Here is a 19,545-nt window from a genome sequence, read left to right on the forward strand (position 1 = left end):
GAAACACAGTCTAAAGAAATCAGCCAAGATATCAGGAAGAGAATTGTGGACTTGCACATGTCTGACTCATCCTTGGGTACCTGAAGGTGCCTCATTCATCTGTACAAACAATTATATGCAAGTACAAACAAGATGGGAATGTCCAGCCATCGTACCACTCAGGAAGGAGATGGGTTCTGTGTCCTAGAGATGAACGTGCTTTGGTCCGACATGTGATATTAACCCAAGGACAAAAGCAAAAGACCTTGTATAGATGATGGCAGAAGCTGGTAACATTGTGTCAATAACCACAGTGAAACGAGTACTGTATCAACATGATTATTGTTTGCAACTGCACACATGAACAATGAATTTTGGAAACATTTCCTATGGTCTGATGAAACTAAAATTGAACTTTCTGGGCATAATGACCATTGTTACGTTTGGAGGAAAAAGAGAGAAGCTTGGAAACCTGAGAACACCATCCTAACTGTGAAACATGGGGGTGGCAGCATCATGTTGTGGGGTTGTTTTGCTGCAGGAGGGACTGGTGCACATCACAAAATAGATGGCATCATGAGAAAAGAAGATTATGTGGCAATACTGAAGCAACATCTCAAGACATCAGCCAGGAAGTTAAAGCTTGGGCGGAAATGGGTCTTCCAAATGGACAATGACCCGAAGCAGACTGCCAAAATGGTAACAAAGTGGCTTAAGGATAACAAAGTCAATGTTTTTCTCAATCCTATTGAAAATTTATGGGCAAAACTGAAAAGGCCGGTGCGAGCAAGGTGACCCACAAACCTGGATCAGTTACACCAGTTTTGTTAGGAGGAATGGGCCCAAATTCCAACCAACTATTGTGAGAAGCTTGTGGACGGATATCCCAAATGTTTGACCCAAGTCATTCAGTATAAGGGCAATGGTACCAAATACTAATGAAATGCATGTAAACTTTTGACTTTGCAGTAAGTAATAAAAATGCCTTAAAACATTCTCTCTCTCATTATTCTGGCATTTGGCAAATATTAAAAATTATGGTAATCCTAATTGACCTAAAACGGGAAAGGTTTATTCTAATTTCATGTGAGATATTGAGAAAAACATGCATATGTGTCTTTTTATATAGTGTATGTAAACTTCTGGTTTCAACAGTATATGTCCCTCATCCCTGAGTGTTTCCAACAAGATGGTGCACCACCACATTATGGGTGTCAGGTCCGAGACTTCCTACATGAACAGTTTCCTGGAAAGTGGATTGGTCGCCGTGGGCCAGTTGAATGGCCACCAAGGTCTCTCGATCTGACCCCCTTAGACTATTATCTTTGAGGTCATCTGAAGGCAATTGTCTATGCCATGAAGATATGAGATGTGCAGCATCTGAAGCAACGAATACTGGAAGCCTGTGCTAGCATTTCTTCTGTGGTGTTGCTATCAGTGTATCAAGAGTGGGAGAAGAGGGTTGCATCGACAATTCAACACAATGGGCAGCGCTTTGAACACATTTTATAAGTGATATCAAACCTGAACCTCCGGCACTAATAAATGAGGAAACAATGATATATCATTTCAAGAATATTTGTTTTAATTCCAAAAAGTGACCATAGTGAGTAGTGTTGAGCGAGCACTAAAATGCTCGGGTGCTCGAAGCTCGGGCCGAGCTCGCCGTGATACTCGGGTGCTCGACCCGAGCAACGAGCCCAATGTTAGTCTATGGGAGACTCGAGCATTTTTGCGGTGGCACCCCCGGCAGTCTTTTAAAAGCCTAACAAGTGCCCAAAACGATAGTGACAGTGCTCAAATGACATGGGGACAGCATGGGGATCGCCCCAGGAAGCATTTCTGACCCCCAGGTCACTGCTGTCAACAACGTGGTCAGAGGTATTAAGCCACTTTTACAGGCTCACAATAAAATGAAAGTGAAACTTTTTTCCTGTGAAATATGTTAAGGAACATCCTTTCCAGGGAAAAGACTTGTGTATAAGTTAAAATAAATGACCAAAAACAAAAATACTCCTCCACACCTTCGGCTATGTTCACAAGTAGCATTTTTTATGCGTTTTTGCACTTTTGTATTGCTTTCAACTATGACAAATGCATTCACCGGGAAATGTCATTTTAACATTTTACAACCTTATCTGGCCATGTGCTGTGTGACACATGCATAAAGTGCTGAAAAGACATGGGAACAGCATGGGGAAGACCCCTGGAAGCATCTCTGACTCCCAGGTCACTGTCTAAAAGTGTGCCCATCATAAGTGATCCTTGCTGCATCAGAAGATGCAGACTTGCAACTATCCCCATGCAAGTTCTAGTCCCAGGGCAGTGTTCAATTGTACCTCCCCCATTCCTTGCAATACAAGCTCAAGTATGCAGCCTGCCACCCACCCACCCCCAGGCTGCAATACCATACTGCTTGCTTGCTTGAACTTGAAATTGGGCCTTTTAGGCATGTGGAGGCGGAATCTGGCCACCACGTCATGGCTGTGTTGGCGGCCTGGAATCCATACTCAGTCCCCAGCCGCCCGGCGGCCGGGTGTCCATACTCAGTCCCCAGCCGCCCCGCGGCCGAGTGTCCACACGGTCCCCAGCCACCTGGGGGCAGTCGGGTGTCCATAAACGGTCCCCAGCCGCCCCCATTTCTCCTTGGAACATCCCCCCACACACTTTTCTTAGCCCGGCCTGCTTTAGGCAGCATTGGACGAGCCCACCAGAGAACCAGACTCCTCCGGTGGGCCCTGACTTCTCCATCGGTGGAGTTGAGAGTGCCAAGGTGAGGAGCATGATGATGATGACAGAAGTTAGCATCTGCTATGTTTTCTTTTAATGCAAGTGTAAGTGTGCAGCCTGCCACCCACCCACCCCCAGACTGCAATTCATACTGCTAGCTTGCACTTGAAATGGGGCCTTTTAGTTTAGAGGAGGCCGAAGCTGGCCACTACCTCATGGCTGCTTCGGCAGCGAGGTATCCATACTCAGTCCCCAGCCGCCCCTATTTGTCCTGGTGTGCCATATACATAAGATTAAGCGCGTATACCAAAACATTACCTGTGCCCTCCCCAGTGCATTTAGTGGGAAGGAGAGCCTATTCCGCTGTAGTGTGTGCATGCCAAACCCCTGTTCATGGTACATGCGAAGATGCCTCCCACCTTGCACCTGTCGTTGCAGACTTGCAACTATCCCCATTCAAGTCCTTGTCCCAGGGCAGTGTTCAATTGTACCTCTCCCATTCCTTGCAATGCAAGCGCAAGTATGCAGCCTGCCACCCACCCACCCCCAGGCTGCAATACCATACTGCTTGCTTGCTTGCACTTTAAATTGGGCCTTTTAGGCATGTGGAGGCGGAATCTGGCCACCACGCCATGGCTGTGTCGGCGGCCTGGTATCCATACTCAGTCCCCAGCCGCATGGTGGCCGGGTGTCCCCGCTTGCTCCCCAGCCTCCAGGGGGTGGCCGGGTGTCCATACTCGGTCCCCAGCCACCCCTATTTGTACCGGTAACCTTTCCCACACTTTTCTTAGCCTGGCCTGCTTTAGGGCAGCATTGGCCGAGCCCACCGGACTATCAGACTCCTCCGGTGGGCCCTGGCTTCTCCATCAGGGGAGTTGAGAGTGCCAAGGTGAGGAGCATGATGAGGATGATAGAAGTTAGCATCTGCTTTGTTTTGTTGTAATGCAAGCGCACGTATGTAGTAGCGGCTAGGCCTGAGGAGGTCAGTGTTTTGGCGCATATCCTACCTCCTCTGAGGATTGCTGGATGTTTTCCTGCTACTATCCAAGTTCTATGACTCCCGTTAAAACAAAGCTTCAGGTGATAAATGATGGATGAGGTAGTGGCAAAGGAGAAAGAGCAGGAGGAACAGGGACCACTCACATCAATATCAGGCCAGTCAACCAGATATGTCTTGTAGGATATGTTTCTGTAACAAAAGGAGCGGTTCGGCTACACAGTTATAGGGCATACAGTGAGTGCAATGCCTACCAAAAATTTCGAGGCACTCCAATGCCCCTTGGAAATGACATTGAGGTCAGGGGGCGTTAACTAAACCTTTTTTTCCATTTATAGCAACTGGGTCTCCTGTGCACTGTTGGCCTAAGCAGTGAATGGAATGCTTTCCAAAAATTATGAGGTACTGCAATGCCCCTTACAAGAGCCATGTGTGGCACCCCAGGGGTCTGGTCACCACAGTAATAGAGATTACGTCGGAGAGCAAGTGGGAGGTTTCCTGGTCAGGATCCCTTAAACATGCAACATCCTCCTGCCCCAGTCCTGGGAGGGGAGAATTCTGCCCTTATAAACTGGATCTGGGGTGGGGTTGAGTGAGTCAGAGAACAGTCAGAGTGAGAGCAAGGGAAAGTAACAGCAAGGAACTCTGTAGGAGCTAGGAGCTAAAGACGAGGGGCTGGAAGCTGAGCAGAGCTCGCCCTGGCAGAAGACAATAGGAACCGGACACAGGAGTCCGAAGCTGTGAGGACTTATATATCCAGCAGCAGAAACCAGCCGGCAGGGGATTTCAGGTCCTCTGGCCATAGAAGCCCAGAGGCTCAGTCACAAGCAAGGGACCAGCACCGCCGTCGTGGAGCGGAGGCTAACAGAAGGCCCCAAGTCACCAGCCATACGGGTGAGCACTACACGGTACACTCAGGGACGTGGGCTACTTCTACCCGCTTACAGCAAGGTAGCCAGGAAGAGTGCAGACAGACGGGGAGACCTACAACTCCACCTGGCCAGGGGAACTCCTGCTTGCTCACAGACTGACCAGGCCTCTTATGCTAGCCAGTACTCCCGGGAGGGTCTACCTTATAATCATCAGTAAAGACCCTGAACTGCACTGCAAAGACTCTGAGTCATTCCTGCTGCGCTCGTGCACCATCACCCCCATCATCCACACTCACTGCCCTGAGGCTATACTCCTCCCGAGGGGAGTTATCCCATTTTATGCTGCGCACACAACACCAGCCTCAGCGGTCTGCCTCGCAGCGGTGGTACTCCCTGACCGCAATCCACGGGTGGCGCAGTCGGACAATTAACCTCAAAACCTAAGAAAGATTGCCACTGGTTTGACCAGCCTGAGCCACGGAACCGGGTCACCGCCACGGAGACTACAGACCCCAGAGACCCGGCACCGGGTATCCCACACACGTGTACACATGGCCCAGGGGGCGCGTCACATGCAGTACAGCATATAACAAACATAAGTCCCATTATTGGGGAGTGGGTGTCCCATAGTATTTGCTTATGCCTTGCAAGCAAAAGCTGCCAAAAATTAGGACGGAGCAACTTGCAATGCCCCTTACAAGAGCCATGCAGTACAGCATATTACAAACATAAGTCCCATTATTGGGGAGTGGGTCTCCCATAGTATTTGCTTATGCTTTCCCAGCAAAAGCTGCCAAAAATTAGGACGGAGCAACTTGCAATGCTCCTTACAAGAGCCATGCAGTACAGCATATTACAAACATAAGTCCCATTATTGGGGAGTGGGTCTCCCATAGTATTTGCTTATGCTTTCCCAGCAAAAGCTGCCAAAAATTAGGACGGAGCAACTTGCAATGCCCCTTACAAGAGCCATGCAGTACAGCATATTACAAACATAAGTCCCATTATTGGGGAGTGGGTCTCCCATAGTATTTGCTTATGCTTTCCCAGCAAAAGCTGCCAAAAATTAGGACGGAGCAACTTGCAATGCCCCTTACAAGAGCCATGCAGTACAGCATATTACAAACATAAGTCCCATTATTGGGGAGTGGGTCTCCCATAGTATTTGCTTATGCTTTCCCAGCAAAAGCTGCCAAAAATTAGGACGGAGCAACTTGCAATGCCCCTTACAAGAGCCATGCAGTACAGCATATTACAAACATAAGTCCCATTATTGGGGAGTGGGTGTCCCTTGGTATTTGCTTATGCTTTCCCAGCAAAAGCTGCCAAAAATTACGATGGAGGAACTTGCAATGCTGGCACCCTGGTGGTATAGTGGTGGTGGAGGCTGAGGATAAGGAGAAGAAGATTAAACAGCCGAAACGAGGAAGCGTATACCCATGTGTGGGTGTGAAGCGGTGCATGTGAATACACCTCCCGAAATAACACAGTGGATTTGACTTTATGTTACTCTGCTGTCATTTGGTGGTGATGAGAAGTCTGGCCCAATCCAACCCTTGTTCATTTTGATAAGGGTCAGCTTGTCAGCATTGTCAGTTGACAGGCGAGTGCGCTTATCAGTTATAATTCCCCCAGCGGCACTAAAAACACGCTCCGATAACACGCTAGCGGCAGGGCAGGCCAGGACCTCCAAGGCATACAGAGCGAGTTCATTCCAAGTGTCCAGCTTGGATACCCAATAATTAAAAGGCACAGAGGAATCACGGAGGACGCTGGTACGATCGGCAAGGTACTCCCTCACCATCTTTTGAAACTTTCCACTCCTTGTGAGAGTACCCCGCGCCTCAGGGCCTGTAAGCTGGGCGGGTGTCAGAAAACTGTCCCAGAACGTTGACAGTGTTCCCCTGCCTCTGCTGGATTGGAGTTGCATCTCTCTCGCCTGTATGCCTTGGTTGGGCAACGAACTGTGACTTCTGCCGCTAGCGTGTTCAGATGGGAATTTTTTTAAGAGTTCTGCAGCAAGGGCCTTCTGGTATTGCCCCATTTTTGTAGACCTCTCCACCTCAGGAATAAGAGAGTGAAAGTTCTCCTTGTAGCGGGGGTCTACAAGTGTCACCAACCAGTAATGACTGTCACCCAACATTTTGACAACGCGAGGGTCACGGTTAAGGCAGCGTAACATAAAGTCAGCCATGCGTGCCAGACTGGTAACGGCCAAGATTTCAGTGTCCTCACCAAGATGACGACTGACCATGCTCTCCTCCTCCTCTTCCTCCTCCCCCCTGTCCTCAGGCCACCCACGCTGAACCGACGGTATGACACTTGTACAGGTACTACCGTCTACAACGCATGATAGCAGCTCCTGTTCTTCCTCCTCCTCCTCCTCCTCTCCTCATTGTCCCCCAATGCACGTTGGGATGAGATGAGGCTGGGCTGTGTGTAATCGCCCGCTACGGCTTCTTGATCCATCTCATCATACTCTGGCTGCAATGCCTCCTCTTTAATTCTCTGCAGAGAGCGTTGCAAAAGACAGACAAGTGGGATGCTGACACTAATGATGGCGTCATCGCCACTCGCCATCTTGGTGGCCTCCTCAAAGTTTGTCAGGATGGTACATATGTCAGACATCCAGGTCCACTCCTGAGGTCTTATGTGTGGAGTCTGACCTGAATATCGACGGCCTTGTTGCAGCTGGTACTCCACAACTGCTCTCTTCTGCTCACAAATCCTTTGCAACATGTGGAGGGTAGAGTTCCAACGTGTGGGGACATCACACACCAGTCGGTGTGCCGGAAGCTGCAAACGCTGCTGCAACACAGCAAGGGCGGCGGAAGCTGTAGCCGACTTGCGAAAATGAGCTGACAGGCGGCGTACTTTCACGAGCAGATCTGGCAACTCGGGGTACGATTTAAGAAACCGCTGAACCACGAGGTTAAGCACATGAGCCAGGCATGGTACGTGTGTGATCTCACCTCGCCTCAGAGCCGCCACCAGGTTACGGCCATTGTCACACATGACCATGCCGGGATGTAGGTTCAGCGGTCTCAGCCACAGATCTGCCTGCTCTTTCACAGCTGTCCACAACTCACAAGCAGTGTGAGGTTTATCACCTAAGCTTATGAGTTTCAGCACAGCCTGTTGCCGCTTGGCGGAGTCAGTACTGCAATGCTTCCAGCTTGTAACTGATGTGGTGATATCTGAGATGGAGGCTGAACATGAGGAGGAGGAGGATGCGCAGGAGCTGTACACTGTGGGGGCAACTCTGACTGACATAGGGCCCGCAATCCTCGGTGTGGGGAGGATGTGTTCCGTCCCAAGGTCCGACTGGGTCCCGGCTTCCACTATGTTTACCCAGTGTGCCGTCAGAGAGATGTACCGTCCCTGGCCACAAGCACTTGTCCACGTGTCCGTTGTCAGGTGGACTCTCCCAGCAACTGCGTTGTTGAGGGCACGGCAGATGCTTTGGGACACGTGCTTGTGTAGTGCGGGGATGGCACACCGGGCAAAATAGTGTTGGCTGGGGACCGAGTACCGAGGGACGGCCACCGCCATAAGATTGCGGAAGGATTCCGTCTCCACCAGCCTAAAAGGCAGCATTTCCAATGCAAGCAGTCGTGAAATGTGCGAATTTAGGACTGTGGCCTGTGGGGCGTTAGCTGCGAATTTCCGCTTTCGTTCAAAGGTCTGGGATATGGACAATTGAACGCTGCGGTGGGACGTGGACGTGGACGTTGATGCTGTTTCTTGAGAAACTGCCATAACAAGTGAAGACTGAGAGGAGGGTGCATCTTTGCATGCAGTATGGACAGGGGATTGCCTTGCACACACAACAGGGGGTTCTATTGCACACACAACAGTGGAAGAAGCAGTGGTGACACCCGCTGACACTGGTCGTGGACGCTGGGTTTCGCCCCACAAAGTCGGGTGCTTTGCTGCCATGTGCCTGATCATGCTGGTGGTGGTCAGGCTGGTAGTTTTGTCACCTGTGCTGATGCTGGCATGGCAGGTGGAACATATGGCCTTTTTGGGGTTATCAGCAGAGTCTTTAAAATAATTCCAGACTCTGGAAGACCTACCGCTTGCACTGGCAACGTCCCTCGTGTTGGTGTTACGGGGAACGGTTGCCTGCCTTCTGTCTGCGGCCACCACACTGCTTCTTCCTGCCTGTTGGGGTACTCTGCCTCCCTCCCCCTGTGTGCTGCTGGCCTCACTCTGGATGTCCTTGACGCACCCCCTGGGCCATGTTTGGGGAATACCCGGAGCCGGATCTGTTGGGGATAGTAGTCCTCGTGGCGGTGACCCGGTCCGTGCCCAGGGTGTCAAACTAAGTGGCGGAATTAGCATACGATGTTATAGTGTTCGACTACGCCACCCGTTGAATGCGGTTATGAAACCGCCGCTGCAGGGCAGACCGCTGAGGCCGGTGGTACAGTTGTGCAGCGTGGGTAGTATAACCCCCAACGGGAGGGGTATGGCCTCAGGGCAGCGGACGTGGATGATGGGGATGGTAGAATTGCACACAGGCACCAGGAACCACTCAGAGACGGTGCGGTGTAGTTCAGGGTCTTTACTGGTGGCAAAGGTAGACCCTCCCGGGAGTACTGGCTAGCGGTCGGGGTCTGGTCAGTCCGTGAGCAGATAGGATCTCCCCTGGCCAGGCGGAGTTGTAGGCCTCCCCAACTAATTGTACTCTTCCTGGCTACCTTGCTAGAAGCGGGTAAAAGTAGCCCACGTCCCTGAGTGTACCGTGTGCCTTCGGGTTTCTTGGCCAGAGGACCTGAAATCCCCTGCCGGTCGGTTTCTGCTGCTGGGTATGGAACAGTCCCCACAGCCTCGGACTCCGTGTCCGGTGATATCTCTTCAGTCAGGACGAGCTCTACAGCTTCCAGTCTCTGACTCCTTTTATCACTGCTCCCACAGAGCTCCTGATCTTGCTCTCCCTGCAACTGCTCCACTCCAGACCAGACTGTGTCTCTGTCTGGGACTCCTCTTCTTCTCCTTCTCCTTCTTTTTCTACTCTAACCCCACCTCAGCCCCAGTTTATATAGGGGAAGTTCTTCCCCTCCCAGGACTGGGCAGGAGGTGTGGCATGCTTAGGATTCCTGACCAGGAGACCTCCCACCTGCTCACAGACGTAATATTGCTATTACTGTGGTAACCAGACCCCTGGGGTTCCACATTCCCCCCTAGTAAAATTTAGTACTCCGGGACTAAACATATTTTTGAAAACATAACAGGGTATAAACAGGAACAATACAATAGGGAAAAACACATTAGGGTGGTCACGGAGTGTCCGCAACCGGGTGCAATTTTTGAAGCAAAAAGGGTGTCCATTTCACCAAAGAACAGGGAGCCGTAACCAGGTAGGGGTCTGTCCTGCCCCGAGTCTTTAACAGTCTTTAGTCCGTTCCTGGGTTACGCTCCAAACATATATACAACAGAGTTCTGGTTAATCCACAAAAGACACCTATAAAATAACTGGAAAAACATAATTATTTACAAGCAACAGTAAACAGGTAAATACCAATAAAACAGTCTGAACACTTTAGATCCTCCAACGTACGGGCAACTGGCCTCTAGTGGCCCTAGTAGACCTACGGAGCTCACTAACTGGTCCTGCACTACAGGGTGTAGGAGCTGTCAATGGTAAGCTGGGCAACTGTCTACGGACTCTTTGGCTCACTAGGGGCACGGCAGGCTCACTATAAGCAGAGGGTCGATTCTCTTGGTCTGCTTGTGTGGGGTCTTCTGCCTCCTGGACCGGCTGCTCTTCCAGCTCTACCTGTTTTTCCGTAGGCACTTGGGATGCTGGCTGGAGGAAGGTGAGGACGGGTACCACAACAGCGCCATTTACTTGTGTCCAAGACCGAGGGAAGTCTCCGAGTACAGTACTGACCATCTCTTCCCTTTCCTCTGCGGGTCGAGGGTTTTCTTGATCTTCTTCAGGGTTTCGTAGCTGCTCGGGACACTTCTTCAGGTGATCTCGGGAGACAATGGCTGTGGTTTCTCCTCCATCCTTACTGATTGTGCAGACTTTCGGGTTTTCATGGCTTGATGGCAGTACAGTGTACGGGTCCTTCTCCCACTGGTCGTCCAACTTGTGGAGCCGTCTTTTCCTCTTCAAGACCTGCTCTCCAGGTACCAGGGGAACAGCGGGAGCATACTGGTTGTAAGTCTTCTCCTGTCTTTCTCTTGCTTGACAGAGACTTCGCTCAACGCTCTCCTGTACTTTCCGGTACTGCTGCTGCCTCTCTGTGTCCCAGTCTGCTTCTGATGAAGTGTCCTCGGGTGTCAGGACTCCCATATCCAGATCAACAGGCAGCTTACCAGGTCTTGCTCTCATTAGGTAAGCCGGGGTACAGTTGGTAGAACCTACAGGGATGTGGTTGTATAGGTCCACCAGATCAGGCAGTTTCTCAGTCCACAGACTGCGTTCTTCCAGGGGCAATGTTTTCAGAAGGTCTATCACCACCTGGTTCATCTTCTCGCAGAGTCCATTGGTTTGCGGATGATAGGGTGTTGTTCTTATCTTCCGGCAGCCATACAGAGTGCAGAACTCCTGGAAGACTTCCGCTTCAAAGGCAGGTCCTTGGTCCGTCAGCACCTGCTCTGGGTATCCGTGTGGACGGCAGAAGTGCTGCTGGAAGGCTCTAGCTGCTGTTTGAGCCGTTAAGTCCTTGACGGGGACTACAACCAAGAACCGGGAGTAGTGATCCACGATTGTTAACGCATAGACGTAGCCACTTCCGCTGGGGGTCAGTTTTACATGGTCCAAGGCTACCAGTTCCAACGGCTGCCTGGTGACGATGGACTGCAGGGGGGTCTTCTGGCTGGCACGGTCCTTCCTTCTTAGGTTGCATGGACCACAGTCTCTGCACCACCTCTCGATGGTTCCTCTCATGCCTACCCAGTGGAACCGCCCGCGCAGCAGGAACTCCAGCTTCTTCCATCCGAAGTGCCCAGCTCCGTCGTGGTATGCCTCCAGTACCATAGCCGCGTCTCTTCTTGGCACCACTACTTGCCAGATCAGTTCATGCGTCCGGGAGTTAACCATTCTGCGGCACAACTTCCCCTTGTAAAGGAACAGTCGACTCTTCTCAGCCCACAGTTGCTTGGTCTCCTCCGGAGCGTCTGGATCAAGGCGGGCATCTGGTTGGGTCAGCATCTCCTTCACTAGTCGGACGGCGGGGTCACTGTCTTGCGTTTCCGCCCAGTTGTAATGAGGTAAGGGGTTGAACGTAGTGGATTGCTTACCCCTTACACGGTGGGAATACTGGGTAGTCCCATGACGGTGGAACGCGGGGAGTTCAACTTCTTCCAGTTCCTCTGGATCTTCCCCTACGTCCGGTAGGTTTGGCATTCTGGACAAGGCATCCGCGTTGGTATTGGAGCGTCCTGCCCGGTATTTGATCGTGAACTCATAGTTGGACAGGCGGGCCATCCATCTCTGCTCCAGGGCACCGAGTCTTGCAGTGTCCAGGTGTGTCAACGGGTTGTTATCCGTGTACACGGTGAACCGGGAAGAGGCGAGGTAGTGCTTAAAGCGTTCGGTGACTGCCCACACCACTGCCAGGAACTCTAGCTTGAATGAGCTGTAATTCTCAGGGTTTCTTTTGGTGGGTCGCAGTTTTCGGCTGGCGTAAGCAATTACCCGTTCTCTCCCCTGCTGGATCTGGGACAGTACGGCTCCTATCCCGATGTTACTTGCGTCGGTGTAGAGGATAAAGGGCTGGCTGTAATCAGGGTACGCCAGGATTTCATCCCCCGTGAGGGCCATCTTCAGCTGGCGGAAGGACTCTTCTTCCAGCTTCTCCCATCTGAAGGGCGGCTTCTGGTTCTTGGCTTTCCTGGACTGGCCTATCAGGAGGTCCTGCATAGGAGCTGCCTTTTTGGTGAAACCGGGAATGAATCTTCGGTAGTAGCCTACCAACCCGAGGAACTGCCGCACTTCCTTTACGCTGGAGGGTCTTGGCCATTCCTTAATCGCGGTGATCTTATCAGGGTCGGGAGCCACTCCATCAGCACTCACCACGTGTCCCAGGTACTGCACTTTTGGTTTTAGCAGGTGACACTTCGACGGTTTCACCTTCAGACCGTAGTTTGCCAGGGCTTCAAACACTTCCGCCAGGTGTTTCAGGTGGTCCTCGTAGGTTTTGGAATAAACTATAACATCGTCCAGGTACAGCAGGACCGTCTCAAAGTTCCGGTGTCCCAGACAGCATTCCATCAATCGTTGGAAGGTTCCTGGTGCGTTGCAGAGTCCGAACGGCATGCAGGTAAACTCGCTAAGTCCCATCGGGGTGGTGAATGCGGTCTTCTCCCGGTCCGCCTCTGCTACAGGAACCTGCCAGTACCCGCTAGTGAGATCCAAAGTGGAGAAGAAGTTAGCAGATTTTAAAGCAGCCAAAGACTCTTCTATCCTTGGTAAGGGGTACGCATCTTTGTGTGTGATACGGTTGATTTTCCGGTAATCTACACACATTCTCATGGTGTTGTCTTTCTTTTTAACCAAGACTAGTGGAGCTGCCCAGGGGCTACAGCTATCCCTGATTACCCCAGCCTCCTTCATGTCTCTAAGCATCCCCTTGGCGTGTTGGTAATGTGCAGGAGGTACGGGACGATACCTTTCCTTTATGGGAGGATGATCTCCCGTGGGGATGTGATGTTCCACTCCCTTTACTCGCCCGAAGTCCAGCGGGTGTTTACTGAACACTTTCTCGTATTCCTGGATCACCCGGTAGACTCCCTGCTTTTGGTGAGCAGGAGTGGAGTCAGTACCCAAATGCAGTTGCCGACACCAGTCCTCCATTTGTTGCTTAGAGCCGTTACCTTCCTCTGGATGAGATGGAGGCAAGGGTTCCACGGACTGTACAGAATTTTGGTTGATGGTATACAATTTGGCTAGCGTAGCATACCGGGGCAGGTACACTTCCCTCTTCCCGATATTTATTATGCGAACGGGCACCCTCCCATGGCGTACATCAACCACCCCCCATGCCGTCAAAATGGTGGGCCTACTATCTGAGTAGACTGGTTCTACCATTGCCTGATAATCTCTACCTCTCAGACCAATAGCTGCCCGGCACCAAATCATCATTTCACTTTTCGGGGGCATGGCAATAGGGAAAGGGTCACACATTCTCACGCTACCAATCTCACCACCGGAGAGTTCCACCTGTTGCCGTCGCATTAGTGCCCGGATCTCTTTTTGGAGCACTCGCTGCTGGCCGGAGCTGGCGTTCTTGGCAACCTGCTGTAAAATGAGAATCACATCTGCAAGACAATTTTCAATCACATTAGTTCCTAGAGTTATCTTTGGGTGACTCTCGCGCTTGTCAATGTCTACAATGATCAGTCCCTGTGCTGCCAGTTCGACTTTACCGATTTTAATGGTCATCTCTTTAAATCCGATCTGTGGCACGGGCTGACCATTGCTGGCGATGATACTCAAGTCGTCGTCTGGGTAGCGGGTTATATCCGAGTCATTCCAGTACTGCTTGAAGAGCACGTACGGGATGGTGGTGACCTGTGACCCGGTGTCAAGTAGGGCACTCATAGGAATGCCATCCAGTACTACAGGCAAGACTGGACGTCCTCCCACGTATTTGTCACGCCAGTTCGATGGGCCTGGTGATCTTATTCCTAGAGGTTGGCCCTCTACCCCAGGTTGTGCCAGTTTAAAGGACAGTACCTTGCCATATGTCCGGGTTGATTGCAGCGGCGGCAGATGGGTTGTCCGTCCTCGTTGTATCGGTCGCTGGGTCTTCCTCTGGCCGGTGGGGTCCTCCTTGGTCGGCGCCACGGGATATCCTCCGGTCCGGATGCCAGCTGGATCTTCCCTGGAGTAGAAACCTGTAAAGACTGCACAGTTCGGGTTAGCGCGGCAACGCTTTTAGTTAGCTCTTGGACCTGATGGTGCAGGTCTGTAGCCGGGTCATTGTTTAAAGCCTGCGCATCAGCTCCCACAGGCCCTGCCGACAAGGGCGCCGTCTCCTGGTGGTAAGTGGTAGCAGGGCGTTTGTGGGTCACAGCGCCACCTGGTGCCGGTTCTCGGAGCACCCGGATGGCTCTGTCCTTGAACTGTGCAAAGTCCAGATGAGGGTCCTGTAAGGCCATTGCTCGCAACTGGGTTCGGTGGGCATTACAATGTAGACCCTCTATAAATTGTTCAGTCAACAGCTTGTCTTCGTTTCCCACGCCGTCAGGGTCGGCCTGCTTAATGGCTCTTAGGGCCTCTTGTAGGTTTAGTGCATAGTCCCTTATATTCTCATGTGCTCGCTGCTTGCACCCGTAGAATCTAAGCTTGATCTCGGCTGAGGTACGGGTATCAAAGGTGTCCTTCAGCCGGGCTAGTATCTCTGCGACAGTCCTCCTCCTCCCAAGTGGCCAGGACTTTACCTCCCTTTGGGCTGCCCCTGTTAATTGAGCCACCAGGATGCTCACTTTTTGCTCTTCTGTGAGGGGGTACACCTGGAAGAGGCTATCCAGCCTTTCTCTGAAGTCATTTAGGGTATGTGACTCCCCTGAGTACTGGGGTAGCCAGGCTGCCCCCGGGATATAGGGCATGGTGAAAGGCATGATCGCCGCAGCGGTGGCGCTGGCGGTGGCTGTGGCAGTGAAGCTCTCCTCCGTATCCGACATCCTCCTCCCCCCTAGTGGACCGTGGCCTACCTTGCGATGATCCTCTTCCGTAGGCCGCGACTCCGCAGTGGATCGTCAGGGTTGAGGACCTTCCGTCGCGCTCTTGTGACGTCGGCGTCTGCTGGGCTCCTTCCAGGACCTTACGCAACGTCCGGACGTGAGGCGGGGCTTCAGTTCTCGCGCGCTTTCGGAGTCCACGCCCCTCTTCTTCCCGCGCGGCGTCCTCAAGATGGCGTCCAACGGCGGGAAAACTCCACGGATGGCGGGAAGAAGGCAAAAGATGGCGTCGGATGGCGGGAAAACTCCACGGATGGCGGGAATCTTCACCACAGGTAAGTTTAACAGTTCTTTTTCAGGCGCGCAGTACCCGGTGGTTGCGGGCACGGGATCCTGCCGACTACGCCAAAAGTTGACACGCCCCCTGGGCCATGTTTGGGGAATACCCGGAGCCGGATCTGTTGGGGATAGTAGTCCTCGTGGCGGTGACCCGGTCCGTGCCCAGGGTGTCAAACTAAGTGGCGGAATTAGCATACGATGTTATAGTGTTCGACTACGCCACCCGTTGAATGCGGTTATGAAACCGCCGCTGCAGGGCAGACCGCTGAGGCCGGTGGTACAGTTGTGCAGCGTGGGTAGTATAAACCCCAACGGGAGGGGTATGGCCTCAGGGCAGCGGACGTGGATGATGGGGATGGTAGAATTGCACGCAGGCACCAGGAACCACTCAGAGACGGTGCGGTGTAGTTCAGGGTCTTTACTGGTGGCAAAGGTAGACCCTCCCGGGAGTACTGGCTAGCGGTCGGGGTCTGGTCAGTCCGTGAGTAGATAGGATCTCCCCTGGCCAGGCGGAGTTGTAGGCCTCCCCAACTAATTGTACTCTTCCTGGCTACCTTGCTAGAAGCGGGTAAAAGTAGCCCACGTCCCTGAGTGTACCGTGTGGTGCTCACCCGTATGGCCGGTGACTCGGGGCCTTCTGGTAGCCTCCGCTCCAGGACGGCGGTGCTGGTCCCTTGCGTCTGACCGTGCCTTCGGGTTTCTTGGCTAGAGGACCTGAAATCCCCTGCCGGTCGGTTTCTGCTGCTGGGTATGGAACAGTCCCCACAGCCTCGGACTCCGTGTCCGGTGATATCTCTTCAGTCAGGACGAGCTCTACAGCTTCCAGTCTCTGACTCCTTTTATCACTGCTCCCACAGAGCTCCTGATCTTGCTCTCCCTGCAACTGCTCCACTCCAGACCAGACTGTGTCTCTGTCTGGGACTCCTCTTCTTCTCCTTCTCCTTCTTTTTCTACTCTAACCCCACCTCAGCCCCAGTTTATATAGGGGAAGTTCTTCCCCTCCCAGGACTGGGCAGGAGGTGTGGCATGCTTAGGATTCCTGACCAGGAGACCTCCCACCTGCTCACAGACGTAATATTGCTATTACTGTGGTAACCAGACCCCTGGGGTTCCACATCCTCCTTCCACGTTGGGTCAGTTACTAGATCATCCACCACCTCCTCCTCTTCCACTTGCGCACCACGATCCTCCTCCTCACTTCCTGGCAATTGTGTCTCGTCATCGTCCACCTCTTGTGACAGATTGCCAACGTCGACTTCCTGTGGCCGTGGCTGTTCAAATATTTGGGCATCGCAACATGGGATCTCCTCTTCCACCACTTCAAGCGTATCAGGCGAGGGGCCCAAATATGGAAATGGACCAGTGAACAGCTCTTCAGAGTGTCCAAGTGTGAGATCACTTGCTGTCTGACGACACTCGGCATGGTGGGAGGAAGGAGCATCAGGGTGAGGAGGAGTATGCGGTCGAGACTCACGGCTACTAAGAGTTGACCGTGTGGAAGACAGACCGGAGGTGGTGGTGCCCAGGTAACTGGAAGTATTGTCTGATATCCAATTAATAACCTGTTCACACTGATCAGTTCTCAATACTGGTGTTGTTCTGTGCTTCCCTAGTAATTCGGTCAAGAAGTGGGAGCGAGAAGATGTGGCTGTTGGTTGTGGCACATTTTCACCTTGGCCACGGCCCCGTCCTCTGCACGAACCATCACCAGAACGTCCACTTCCACGTCCCTTGCCACACGCCTTGTCCATTGTAAATTAAGTAAAATAGCTTACACTTGCACTATCAATGGAAAAAGGGTAATAAAGAGTAGATTAGAACCGTGGAAGAGGAAAACCACAGTTATTGTTTACTGGGGTATACCACACTTTTTTAAATAGAGATATTTGCGGCTGAACAGTGAGCGACACACTCAAACTGCTTTTTTTTTAGATACCAAAGGCCCAAAACTGGATAGTACAGCGATTTGACCCGTGGAACTGCGAAACCACACTGGGATGTCGGGCCTACACAAGACTATTTTCAACAGATATATTTTTGTGTCACAACAGTCAGGAGACACTACTGTTTTTCTTTACGGAAAAAACTACCAAAACCTGAATAATAGAGATTTTTTACCGTGGAACAGCAAAACCACAGTTATAATTTACTGGTGTATACCAGGCTTTTTAAAATATATATATATTTGCGGCTGAACAGTGAGCGACACACTCAAACTGTTTTTTTAGATACAAATGGCCCAAAAGTGGATAATACAGAGGTTTGTACCGTGGAACTGCAAAACCACACTTGTATTTCTCGGGCCTACACCAGACTATTTTCAACAGATATATTTGTGTCTGAAAAATCAGGGAGACACTATTTTTTTTTTTTACAGCAAAAAATGCAAAAAGCAGAATAATAGAGATTTTTTACCGTGGAACAGCAAAAGCACACTTCTGTCTCTCTGGCCTACACCAGACTATTTTCAACAGATATATTTGTGTCTGAAAAATCAGGGAGACACTATTATTATTTTTATACAGCAAAAAATGCCAAAAACAGGATAATAGAGATGTTTTACCGTGGAACATCAAAACCACAGTAATAATTTACTGGTGTATACCAGGCTTTTTAAAATATATATATATTTGCGGCTGAACAGTGAGCGACACACTCAAACTGTTTTTTTTAGATACAAATGGCCCAAAAGTGGATAATACAGAGGTTTGTACCGTGGAACTGCAAAACCACACTTGTATTTCTCGGGCCTACACCAGACTATTTTCAACAGATATATTTGTGTCTGAAAAATCAGGGAGACACTATTTTTTTTTTTTTACAGCAAAAAATGCGAAAAGCAGGATAATAGAGATTTTTTACCGTGGAACAGCAAAAGCACACTTCTGTCTCTCTGGCCTACACCAGACTATTTTCAACAGATATATTTGTGTCTGAAAAATCAGGGAGACACTATTATTATTTTTATACAGCAAAAAATGCCAAAAACAGGATAATAGAGATGTTTTACCGTGGAACATCAAAACCACAGTAATAATTTACTGGTGTATACCAGGCTTTTTAAAATATATATATATTTGCGGCTGAACAGTGAGCGACACACTCAAACTGTTTTTTTTAGATACAAATGGCCCAAAAGTGGATAATACAGAGGTTTGTACCGTGGAACTGCAAAACCACACTTGTATTTCTCGGGCCTACACCAGACTATTTTCAACAGATATATTTGTGTCTGAAAAATCAGGGAGACACTATTATTATTTTTATACAGCCAAAAACAGGATAATAGAGATGTTTTACTGTGGAACATCAAAACCACAGTAATAATTTACTGTTGTATACCAGGCTTTTTAAAATATATATATATTTGCGGCTGAACAGTGAGCGACACACTCAAACTGTTTTTTTTAGATACAAATGGCCCAAAAGTGGATAATACAGAGGTTTGTACCGTGGAACTGCAAAACCACACTTGTATTTCTCGGGCCTACACCAGACTATTTTCAACAGATATATTTGTGTCTGAAAAATCAGGGAGACACTATTTTTTTTTTTTTTACAGCAAAAAATGCAAAAAGCAGGATAATAGAGATTTTTTACCGCGGAACAGCAAAAGCACACTTCTGTCTCTCTGGCCTACACCAGACTATTTTCAACAGATATATTTGTGTCTGAAAAATCAGGGAGACACTATTATTATTTTTATACAGCAAAAAATGCCAAAAACAGGATAATAGAGATGTTTTACCGTGGAACATCAAAACCACAGTAATAATTTACTGGTGTATACCAGGCTTTTTAAAATATATATATATTTGCGGCTGAACAGTGAGCGACACACTCAAACTGTTTTTTTTAGATACAAATGGCCCAAAAGTGGGTAATACAGAGGTTTGTACCGTGGAACTGCAAAACCACACTTGTGTTTCTCGGGCCTACACCAGACTATTTTCAATAGATATATTTGTGTCTGAAAAATCAGGGAGACAC

This window comes from Phyllobates terribilis, unplaced genomic scaffold, assembly GCF_046119375.1.
Source record: "Phyllobates terribilis strain yellow unplaced genomic scaffold, ASM4611937v1 Scaffold_2__4_contigs__length_985480577, whole genome shotgun sequence".
NCBI lineage: Eukaryota > Metazoa > Chordata > Amphibia > Anura > Dendrobatidae > Phyllobates > Phyllobates terribilis.